The following is a 12,080-nucleotide window of genomic DNA, read 5'->3' on the forward strand; positions in this document are numbered from 1 at the left end:
CAGTAGAGGTCCGCGGTTGAAAGTAGCTTGGAATCGAAGAAAGCACCAGAACCACGGCGAAAATCTGTGGGATCTCTCAGTTTGGAACACATGGTTTGAAAAAGCATGTGATCAAACAAAGCTTATACACGCATCGGCACACTGCTTCGGAGTTAGATGCTTAGCGATTTTGACGCATGGAGTATCCGGTATCAAACGTAACATCACTATTAATTACTGTATAATTGAACATGCACAATGTAATCATGTGTGTCAAATATGTAAATTGAAAACATTGTATGTTAAAAGCACGGCGTGTGTGTGTAACTAGTTCCACAGCCTTTTTTAAGGTAAGTCATAATTTCCAAATAATAATTTGTAGTTGAATGAACATATGAGACAATTTGAGCAACCACATCATTTTAAGTTGACTGAATTTTTGCCTATGTCAAATAAAATAGTCAAATCAGATTTTTGTGTCACATGCTTCGTAAACAACAGGTGTAGATTAGCAGTGAAATGCTTACTTCTGAGCTCTTCCCAACAATGCAGAGAGTGAAAAAATAGAAATAATAGAAAAATAATAACACAAGGAATAAAATACACAATGAGTAACGATAATGTGGCTATAAAGTGCCTTCAGAAAGTATTCACACCCCTTCACTTTTTCCACATTTTGTTGTGTTACAAAGTGGGATTAACATTTATTGAATTGACTGAACCAGGTTTTCCTCTAGGATTTTGCCAGTGCTTAGCTCTATTCCATTTATTTTTATCATAAAAAAACTCCCTAGTCCTTGCCGAAGACAAGCATACCCATAACATGATGCAGCCACCACCATGCTTCAAAATATGAATAGTGATACGCATTGATGTGTTGTTGGATTTGCCTCAAACATAACGCTTTAGGACCTACATTTTTTACAGTTTTACTTTAGTGCCTTGCTAACAGGATGCATGTTTTGGAATATTTTTATTCTGTACAAGCTTCCTTCTTTTCACTCTGTCATATATGTTAGGATTGTGGAGTAACTACAATGTTGTTGATCCATCCTCAGTTTTCTCTTATGACAGCCATTAGACCCCTTTTAAAGTCACCATTGGCCTCATGGTGAAATCCCTGAGCGGTTTCCTTCTTCTCCGTCAACTGAGTTAGGAAGGACGCCTGTATCTTTGTCGTGACTGGGTGTATTGATACACCATCCAAAGTGTAATTAATAACTTCACCATGCTCAAAGGGATATTCAATGTCTTCTTTTGTTATATTTACCCATCTACCAATAGGTGCCCTTCTTTGCAAGGCATTGGAAAACCGTCTTTTTAGTTGAATCTGTGTTTGAAATGAACTGCTCGAATGAGGGACCTTACTGATAATTATATGTGTGGGGTAGTCATTCAAAAATCATGTTAAGCACTATTATTGCACACAGACTGAGTCCATGAAACTTATTATGTGACTTGTTAAGAAAAACTTTACTCCTAAATTTATTTAGGCTTGCCATAACAAAGGGGTTGAATACTTATTGTCTCAAGACATTTCAGCTTTTAATTTTTTATTAATTTGTAAAAATCTAAAAGAACATAATTCCACTTTATGGGGTATTGTGTGTAGGCCAGTGACACAACATCTCAATTTAATCCATTTTAAATTCAGTTTGTAACACAACAAAATGTGGAAAAGGTCAAAGGGTGTGAATACTTTTGAAGGCACTGTATTATCCAACCAATGGGCACAGATGTCAATTCAACGTCTAGTCCACGTTGGTTCTATGTAATTTCATTGAAATCAAATCAAATCAAAGCAATTTTTATTTGTCACATACACGTGTTTAGCAGATGTTATTGCGGGTGTAGTGAAATGCTTGTGCTTCTATCTCCGACAGTGCATTAATATCTAACAAGTAATATCTAACAATTTCACAACATATACCCAATACACACAATCTAAGTAAGGAATGGAATTAAGAATATATACATACAGTGGGGAAAAAAAGTATTTATTCAGCCACCAATTGTGCAAGTTCTCCCACTTAAAAAGATGAGAGAGGCCTGTAATTTTCATCATAGGTACACGTCAACTATGACAGACAAAATGAGAAAAAAAATCCAGAAAATCACATTGTAGGATTTTTAATGAATTTATTTGCAAATTATGGTGGAAAATAAGTATTTGGTCAATAACAAAAGTTTCTCAATACTTTGTTATATACCCTTTGTTGGCAATGACACAGGTCAAATGTTTTCTGTAAGTCTTCACAAGGTTTTCACACACTGTTTCTGGTATTTTGGCCCATTCCTCCATGCAGATCTCTAGAGCAGTGATGTTTTGGGGCTGTCGCTGGGCAACACAGACTTTCAACTCCCTCCAAAGATTTTCTATGGGGTTGAGATCTGGAGACTGTCTAGGCCACTCCAGGACCTTGAAATGCTTCTTACGAAGCCACTCCTTCGTTGCCCGGGCGGTGTGTTTGGGATCATTGTCATGCTGAAAGACCCAGCCATGTTTAATCTTCAATGCCCTTGCTGATGGAAGGAGGTTTTCACTCAAAATCTCACAATACATGGCCCCATTCATTATTTCCTTTACACGGATCAGTCGTCCTGGTCCCTTTGCAGAAAAACAGCCCCAAAGCATGATGTTTCCACCCCCATGCTTCACAATAGGTATGGTGTTCTTTGGATGCAACTCAGCATTCTTTGTCCTCCAAACACGACGAGTTGAGTTTTTACCAAAAAGTTATATTTTGGTTTCATCTGACCATATGACATTCTCCCAATCCTCTTCTGGATCATCCAAATGCACTCTAGCAAACTTCAGACGGGCCTGGACATGTACTGGCTTAAGCAAGGGGACACGTCTGGCACTGCAGGATTTGAGTCCCTGGCGGCGTAGTGTGTTACTGATGGTAGGCTTTGTTACTTCGGTCCCAGCTCTCTGCAGGTCATTCACTAGGTCCCCCCGTGAGGTTCTGGGATTTTTGCTCACCGTTCTTGTGATCATTTTGACCCCACGGGGTGAGATCTTGCGTGGAGCCCCAGATCGAGGGAGATTATCAGTGGTCTTGTATGTCTTCCATTTCCTAATAATTGCTCCCACAGTTGATTTCTTCAAACCAAGCTGCTTACCTATTGCAGATTCAGTCTTCCCAGCCTGGTGCAGGTCTACAATTTTGTTTCTGGTGTCCTTTGACAGCTCTTTGGTCTTGGCCATAGTGGAGTTTGGAGTGTGACTGTTTGAGGCTGTGGACAGGTGTCTTTTAAACTGATAACAAGTTCAAACAGGTGCCATTAAAACAGGTAACGAGTGGAGGACAGAGGAGCCTCTTAAAGAAGAAGTTACAGGTCTGTGAGAGCCAGAAATCTTGCTTGTTTGTAGGTGACCAAATACTTATTTTCCACCATAATTAGCAAATAAATTCATTAAAAATCCTACAATGTGATTTTTTTTCCTTACTTGATATGGACGAGCAATGACAGAGCGGCATGGACTAAGATACAGTAGAATATTATAGAATACATTATATACGTACATATGAGATGAGTAATGCAAGCTATGTAAACATTATTAAAGTGACTAGTGTTCCATTTCTTAAAGTGGCCAGTGATTTCTAGTCTATTTCTATAGGCAGATGCCTCTAATGTGGTAGTGATGGCTATTTAACAGTCTGATGGCCTTGAGATAGTCTCCCGAGTGGCGCAGTGGTCTAAGGCCACTAGAGATCCTGGTTCGAATCCAGGCTCTGTCATAGCCGGCCGTGACCGGGAGACCCATGGGGCGGCGCACAGTTGGCCCAGCGTCGTCCAGGGTAGGGGAGGGAATTGCCGGCAGGGGATGTAGCTCAGTTGGTAGAGCATGGCGTTTGCAACGCCAGGGTTGTGGGTTCGATAAAATAATGTATGTGCTAACTGTAAGTCGCTCTGGATAAGAGCGTCTGCTAAATGACTAAAATGTAAAATGAAGCTGTTTTTCAGTCTCTCGGTCCCAGCGTTGATGCACCTGTACTGACCTCGCCTTCTGGATGATAGCGGGGTGAACAGGCAGTGGCTCGGGTGGTTGATGTCCTTGATGATCTTTTTGGCCTTCCTGTGACATCGGGTGCTGTAGGTGTGCTGGAGGGTGGGTAGTTTGCCCCAGGTAATGCGTTCGGCAGACCGCACCACCCTCTGGAGAGCCCTGCGGTTGCGGGTGGTGCAGTTGCCGTACCAGGCGGTGAAACAGGCCGACAGGATGCTCTCAATTGTGCATCTGTAAAAGTTTGTGAGGGTTTTAGGTGCCAAGCCAAATTTCTTCAGCCTCCTGGCTTCTTCACCACACTGTCTGTGTGGGTGGACCATTTCAGGTTGTCAGTGATGTGTAGGCCAAGGAACTTGAAGCTTTCCACCTTCTCCACTGTGGTCCTGTTGATGTCGATAGGGGGGTGCACCCTCTGCTGTTTCCTGAAGTCCACGATCATCTCCTTTGTTTTGTTGACGTTGAGTGAGAGGTTATTTTCCTGGCACAACACTCCCAGAGCCCTCAACTCCTCCCTGTAGGCTGTCTCGTCATTGTTGGTAATCAAGCCTACTACTGTTGTGTCATCTGCATACTTGGTGATTGAGTTGGAGGCGTGCTTGGCCACGCAGTCATGGGTGAACAGGGAGTACAGGAGTGGTCTGAGCATGCACCCTTGTGGGGCCCCAGTGTTGAGGATCAGCAAAGTGGAGGTGTTGTCCAGGACCCAGTTGCACAGGGTGGGGATCAGACCCAAGGCCTTGAGCTTAATGATGAGCTTGGAGGGTACTATGGTGTTGATGTGGAAACAACGTTGATTCAACCAGTGTGTGCCCAGTCGGCATGTCCTTGTTCAGCCACGATTCAGAGAAACATAGGATATTACAGTTCTTCAGGTCCCGTTGATAGGATAGTCTTGAACGGAGCTCGTCCAGTTTGTTCTCTAGTTATTATATGTTTCGCCAATAGAACGGAGGGTGGAGGCGGTTTATTTACTCACCGACGTAGTCTCGTCAGGGAGACCGCTCGTCTTGCGCCGTCTCTTCCTCTTTCAAGTCCCAGAGATTAGGGCCTGGTCTGGAATGAGCAGTACATCCACAGCTGCTGACTCGTTGAAGTAGAAATCTTCATCCAAATCGAGGTTCATGATCACTGTTCTGATGTTCAGAAGCTGTTTTTGGTCAAACGTTTATTATTTTTTGGTAACACTTGGACCAAAAAGTTGAGTAAACTAAAAAAAGGCTGTGGAATCAGTTACTTAATAATAATTAGTTGAAAACACTAGATTATTTTTTACATTGTGTGTGTGTGTGCCAACATCAATGGCAACTCGAGTAGGCCCATGGGGGATCAGGCTGTAAGATATAAGATATATTTGGAGTGATAAGGCTCAAATGCATGCTACACCATTGTCAAAGAAACATTGCTTTGAAACCTGGGTGAGGTTTAAATATCAGACTGTAGTTGGATTGAATACATCTCTACTGTTGTAGCTGTGTAGGTTACAGTTACAACTGTTGTAGACCTACTGTAGTTGGTTTAGCTGCAGCTCAGCTCTACTGGTATAGCTTCAGCGTCCCTGTCCATGGTTCGGAATTAATTTGAATAAAACCCTGTGTGTGTGTGCGTGTGCGTGTGTGTGTGATGTTCTGATTATGAGTGAAATCCCAGCAGGACTGCTGATTATGCTCTCTGGGACTCCTCTCCCACTGAGGACAAGAACAGAGTAGAAGAGAGAAAGAGGGAAGAGAGGAGGGGAGATTGTTGATGCTTGACTGTGAGGAATATCCAGGGTTCCATGAGGCTGTTGGACCTGTAGACTGTTACTGATATTTAGACTGCTGTTTGTCTTTGGAAGCATAGAGGCTCTGGCTCACGGGATATACAGAAACTATGGTAGAAAATATCCAATTAGGTTAAGTCAAACATTTTATTCTTGCTATGCATAAACCGTAGAAAATAAAGGCTTTCAAATGTTTCCACTACATTAATTACTTCTGGAAGTTTTTTGCACAAAGGCTTTTTTGGCATTGTTCATTATCCAGCATCAACTTCTGTTTGTTCTATCAACATTTGCTATACTGTGAATATTCAAGAACAAGAATATTAGCGTTTAAGTCTTAATTTGAGGTTAGTGTTAAGATTGGGTTACAATCGGGGATAGTCACCCAAGTGGCGCAGCGGTCTAAGGCACTGCATCACAGTGCTTGAGGCATCACTACAGACCCGGGTTTGATCCCAGGCTGTGTCACAACCGGCTGTGAACGGGAGTCCCATAGGGCGGTGCACAATTGGCCCAGTGTCGTCTGGGTTAGGGGAGGGTTTGGCCACGGGGCTTTACTTGGCTCATCGCGCTCTAGCGACTCCTTGTGACAGACCGGGTGCCTGCAGGCTGCCTTTGGTCATCAGTTGAACAGTGTTTCCTCCGGCACATTGGTGCAGCTGGCTTCCAGGGTTAAACGGGCGGGTATTAAGAAGCGCGGTTTGGTGGGTCATGTTTCAGAGGATGCATGACTCGACCTTTGCTTCTCCTGAGCCCGTTGGGGAGTTGAGATTGGATATCAATAAAAAATTGGGGGGTAGTTTTAAAATCAATTTTACAATCGGTTTCCCCTGATGATAACAACCATGTCTAGGGGTTAGTGTTCAGAGCTCTCTCTACCTCCCTCTCCATTTCTCTCCTTTAATTTTAGTCATTTTAGCAGACGCTCTTATCCAGAGCGACTTACAGTTAGTGAGTGCATACATTTTCATACTGGCCCCCCGTGGGAAACGAACCCACAACACTGGCGTTGCAAGCGCCATGCTCTATCAACTGAGCTACACGGGACAACCACTACGTCTCTCCATATGATTGACAATACTCTCATATTACACAGTGTACAAACTGCAAATGTGGGGGGATGACGTGGAAGATCACGTGGAATCGGCACACTATATAACATACAGTACACACTAAAATAGTCTGTGTGTGTGTGTGTGTGGGGGGGGGGGGGGTCTGCTTATTGGTGAGAGAATCCCTTCCTCCAATTCCTCCCCTATTTCTCCCCCCTCCTCCTTCCAGCCTATCTACATGTATCAGGCCCACTTAGCCCTTGGAGCGAACTGTAATCAGCTACTCTCAGGAGAGAGAGAGAAATAGAGATGAGAGGGAGAAAGAGAAACTGTCCGCTCTGACCCCCCTCTCCTGGATAATTTATCATGTGTTGGAGTGTCTAGGCTAGGGCAAGGGGCTAGGGGAGAGAGAGACTGAGTGAGAGAGCAGAGAGAAGGAGAGAGAGAAGAGGGAGATGTGTAGTGTTAAAATATTCACCTGCTCTCTGTGTTAGAGGTGTTGTGTGTGTGTTGTGTGTAGAGACAGAGAGGTGACCTTGCTATGGCAGACAGAAAGAGAACTCCACTGTTACCGGAGCTAAAGGTCTGGGTTGGTCCTATGAGCTTTTCTAACCAGCTGGGTTTGAACTATTCCTGTAACAGAGTTCCGTCCTTGAAATCGCCTCCGTGCATCAAAGCAGGGCCTTCCATTTAACAGAGCTGGGGAAAAGCCCAAGCCAGTTGCCTGGACACTGGTCTCCTCATGACAGCACAAGACTGTTAGCTGAAGGTCAACTTCGGGAGGCAGCTCAGTTTCCCAGACTGATGTTGAGAGACCTGAAACACCCCAACAAACCAAAATAGTACATAACTGATTTTGTATTTATTTTTTAAGTTCACTGAACCACTTACAGTTGAAGTCGGAAGTTTACATACACCTTAGCCAAATACATTTAAACTCAGTTTTTCACAATTCCTGACATTTCATCCTAGTAAAAATTCCCGGTCTTAGGTCAGTAAGGATCACCATTTTATTTTAAGAATGTGAAATGTCAGAATAATAGTAGAGATAATTATTTATTTCTGCTTTTATTTCTTTCATCACATTCCCAGTGGCTCAGATGTTTACATACACTCAATTAGTATTTCGTAGCATTGCCTTTAAATTGTTTAACTTGGGTCAAACGTTTTAGGTATCCTTCCACAAGCTTCCCACAATAAGTTGGGGGGGTATTTTGGCCCAATCCTCCTGACAGAGCTGGTGTAACTGATTCAGGTTTGTAGGCCTCTTTGCTCGCTTCTTCAGTTCTGCCTACACATTTTCTATAGGATTGAGGTCAGGGCTTTGTGATGGCCACTCCAATACCTTGACTTTGTTGTCCTTAAGCCATTTTGCCACAACTTTGGAAGAATGCTTGGGGTCATTGTCGATTTGGAAGACCCATTTGCGACCAAGCTTTAACTTCCTGACTGATGTCTTGAGATTTGGCTTCAATATACATAATCTTCCTCATGATGCCATCTATTTTGTGAAGTGCACCAGTCCCTCCTGCAGCAAAGCACCCCCACAGCATGATGCTGCCACCCCCGTGCTTCACGGTTGGGATGGTGTTCTTCGGCTTGCAAGCCTTCCCCTTTTTCCTCCAAACATAACGATGGTCATTATGGCCAAACAGTTCTATTTTTGTTTCATCAGACCGGAGGACATTTCTCCAAAAAGTACGATCTTTATCCCCATGTGCAGTTGCAAACCGTAGTCTGGCTTTTTTTATGGCGGTTTTTGAGCAGTGGCTTCTTCCTTGCTGAGCGGCCTATCATGTTATGTCGATATAGGACTCGTTTTACTGTGGATATAGATACTGTTGTACCTGTTTCCTCCAGCATCTTCACAAGGTCCTTTGCTGTTGTTCTGGGATTGATTTGGACTTTTCGCACCAAAGTACGTTAATCTCTAGGAGACAGAACGCTCCTGAGTGGTACGACGGCTGTGTGGTCCCATTGTGTTTATACTTGCATACTATTGTTTGTACAGATGAACGTGGTACCTTCAGGCATTTGGAAATTGCTCCCAAGGATGAACCAGACTTCTTTCTGAGGTCTTGGCTGATTTCTTTTGATTTTCCCATGATGTCAAGCAAAGAGGCACTGAGTTTGAAGGTAGGCCTTGAAATACATCCACAGGTACACCTCCAATTGACTCAAATGATGTCAATTAGCCTATCAGAAGCTTTTAAAGCCATGACATCATTTTCTGGAATTTTCCAAGCTGTTTAAAGGCACAGTCAACTTAGTGTATGTAAACTTCTGACCCAATGGAATTGTGATACAGTGAATTATAAGTGAAATAATCTGTCTGTAAACAGTTGTTGGAAAAATTACTTGTGTCATGCACATATATATAATACCGACTTGCCAAAACTTGTTAACAAGAAATTTGTGGAGTGGTTGAAAAACAAGTTTTAATGACTCCAACCCAAGTGTATGTAAACTTCCGACTTCAACTGTACCTAAATTACCTCATACCCCTGCACATCGACTCGGTACTGGTACTCCCTGTATAGCCATGTTATTTTCTACTCCCTATATATAGCCATGTTATTTTTACTCTTTATTTTTATTTGTTATTCACTGTGTATTTATTCCTTGTGTCACTATTTCAATTTTTTATAATAGTAAAAACATATCTTTAACTAAAAACATATATTTAACTCTGCATTGTTGGAAAAGGACCCTTAAGTAAACATTTCACTGTTAGTCTGCACCTGTTGTCTACGAAGCATGTGATACTTAAAAAAATAAATAATGTTTTACTTATTATTATTTTTAGTTGTATTGTTTGTAATGTATATCGTATAATGTTTTATTGTGTGACTGTCCTGGTCTATCAGGGCATCATTGTTTTGTTACTTGTCCCTGCACGTGTGCGTTTGAATGAGTGTGTGTGTGTTTGTGTGAGAGAGGGAGTAACCATCTGAGTAACCGTCTGTATTTGTTATGTCTTACTAAAACAACAGATATGTCTGATGTCAGAATTATTTTTATGTAGTTAATAAGGTTTGTGTGTGTGGGTGTTGAGAGAGTTTGGTTCTGAGCCACCTCTGCTGTTTTACTAATACTATAAGAGTAAAAGAAACACTCACACTTTACCACCTCTTCTCCCCCTCTTTCTCCACCCACCTCTACCCTTCTCACCTTACTCCTATCTCCTCTGCCCCCTCTCCTCTCCAGGAGTCAGACAATACTACATCAGTTCTGTTGTCCTGCCCCAGAGGCTCCAGAGGCTGCTCCCACTGGCTCCTCCAGGTAAGGTTGTGGCTTCCCCACTCTGAACTCTCTCTCTCTCTCTCTCTCTCTCTCTCTCTCTCTCATCTCTCTCTCTCTCTCTCTCTCTCTCTCTCTCTCTCTCTCTCTCCTCTCTCTCTCTCTCTCTCTCTCTCTCTCTCTCTCTCTCTCTCAATGCCATCACACTCCATCTCTGTCTGTGTGTGTGCATGGACATGTGTGTTTTATGTGAAAGCCTCTAGCCCGGGGCAGTGTGGACCCAGGTTGCGTGCTAGTGAAAGTGCTGCCAGTGACTGATTCAAGCTAAAGCTCTCTAGTCCTGAAGAGGTTGGGGGTGGGGACGAGACCGCGAGTGGGACGAGAATGGGGCGAGACCAAAAAAATACGACTCCAATTGTAATTGTGTCAAATAGCCACCATAAGAGTTCAAAATGTTCTGTGTTCATGTTTCAGAAGAACATAATGGATTCTTTAAACATTTAGAATGGTGAAAAAATGCATGCTGCGGGCAAATAGAGAGCCACTCTACAAATGATCACTAACCCAAACAGGTTTATAATAGATAAAATACAAACCTCCCCAGGTCTCCCCTTACTAATAGTGAGCGCCAACTTTCAAACTATTTCCCCCACTCCCCTATAGCCAATTTCTCCCACTCTTCACTGCCAAGGAAATTCTGATGAGCACGACAAAGTTTGAGGATATTTTTCAATAAAAGAAAAGGACAGTAATGTTACCAGTAAAGTAGGAAGCACAGGTTTCAATAGGCGATAAGAAATGAATGTGTCATGAAAATTAGTGTGGATATTTGGCCTGGCGAAGTGGTTTTATGCAGGGAGATCGTTTATGCAGTCAAAATTTGACGTTTATCCATGTCCCAAGGAGGTCGGGAAATGCCTTCAAAACCAGCCACTAAGGGCAACAGTGAGCGCTATTCCCATCAAGTAGTGGGTTTTGATAGGGTGTTGATGAGTGCCTAATCTTAATGTTTTAACCCTATCCCAAATCTTAACCCTTACCTTAACCATTTGGAATGAGTGCATAAACTTAACCCTTAACTTCGAAATTTGATGTTTGGAGAAATGGAACGATACAGAGCAGCAGGAGGAACGATACAGAGCAGCAGGAGGAACGATACAGAGCAGCAGGAGGAACGATACAGAGCAGCAGGAGGAACGATACAGAGCAGCAGGTGGAACGATACAGAGCAGCGGGAGGAACGATACAGAGCAGCAGGAGGAACAATACAGAGCAGCGGGAGGAACGATACAGAGCAGCGGGAGCAACAAAAACATGCGTGCGCTACATTTGACGTTCGGGGAATGTGTATTAACGTCTAATTATGCAGTGGGACTGTGAGAGCATGTTGGCTTTATGTTCTGACTGAATGGGAGCTGATAATTAGGAGGTTTTTTACTCCGCTGGTCTCGGGAAGAAATTACGAGTCCTCATTGTCCGAGACCGAGTCAAGGCTCAGTAAAAATATACCCGACACCGAGACAAGACCGAGACACTCAATATGTGGCCTCAAGACCGGACTCGAGACGGCCTACTACAACACTATCTATCTAAAATATGATGGGGGTCATCGCTCCATCATATTTTAGATATAATTGTGCGTGTCTGTTTGTGTATGTGCAGGTGCGTCTGTGTGTGTTTGTGTGTGTGCGTGTGTCCTCTGGCTGTAGGTCTCTGTGTGGCTCTTGAGTGATGTGAGATGACAGATGTTCATTTCTCTTTCACTGTGACGTTAGAGGAGGAGGCGGAGAAACCAGTGTGTGTGTGTGTGAAGCAGGAGTACCATTAAAGAGCCATTATTGTCCGTATCTACTTTTCTCTTGAAGCCTAATACTTTGTTGTATTCTGATGTTTTAATAGTCTTAATAAAATGCAGCCTTCAGTAAGCGCCACACCCACACACACACACACACACACACACACACACACACACACACACACACACACACACACACACACACACACACACACACACACACACACACACACACAGAGA

At 43.1% G+C, this 12,080-nt stretch overlaps 1 pseudogene across 1 annotated transcript in view; it reads left to right on the forward strand.

Annotated features, from left to right (window-relative positions):
• Positions 1–12,080, forward strand: part of LOC311137497 (IQ motif and SEC7 domain-containing protein 3-like) — a 37,593-nt pseudogene that overhangs the window by 2,204 nt on the left and 23,309 nt on the right. Inside the window, exons 2-3 of the transcript in view lie at positions 10,013–10,087; positions 11,708–11,711. The product of the transcript in view is annotated as an IQ motif and SEC7 domain-containing protein 3-like (transcript). The remainder of the gene's footprint in view (positions 1–10,012; positions 10,088–11,707; positions 11,712–12,080) is intronic.

Source organism: Coregonus lavaretus, assembly GCF_964263955.1.
Source record: "Coregonus lavaretus genome assembly, chromosome: 11".
In the NCBI taxonomy this organism is placed as follows: Eukaryota; Metazoa; Chordata; class Actinopteri; order Salmoniformes; family Salmonidae; genus Coregonus; species Coregonus lavaretus.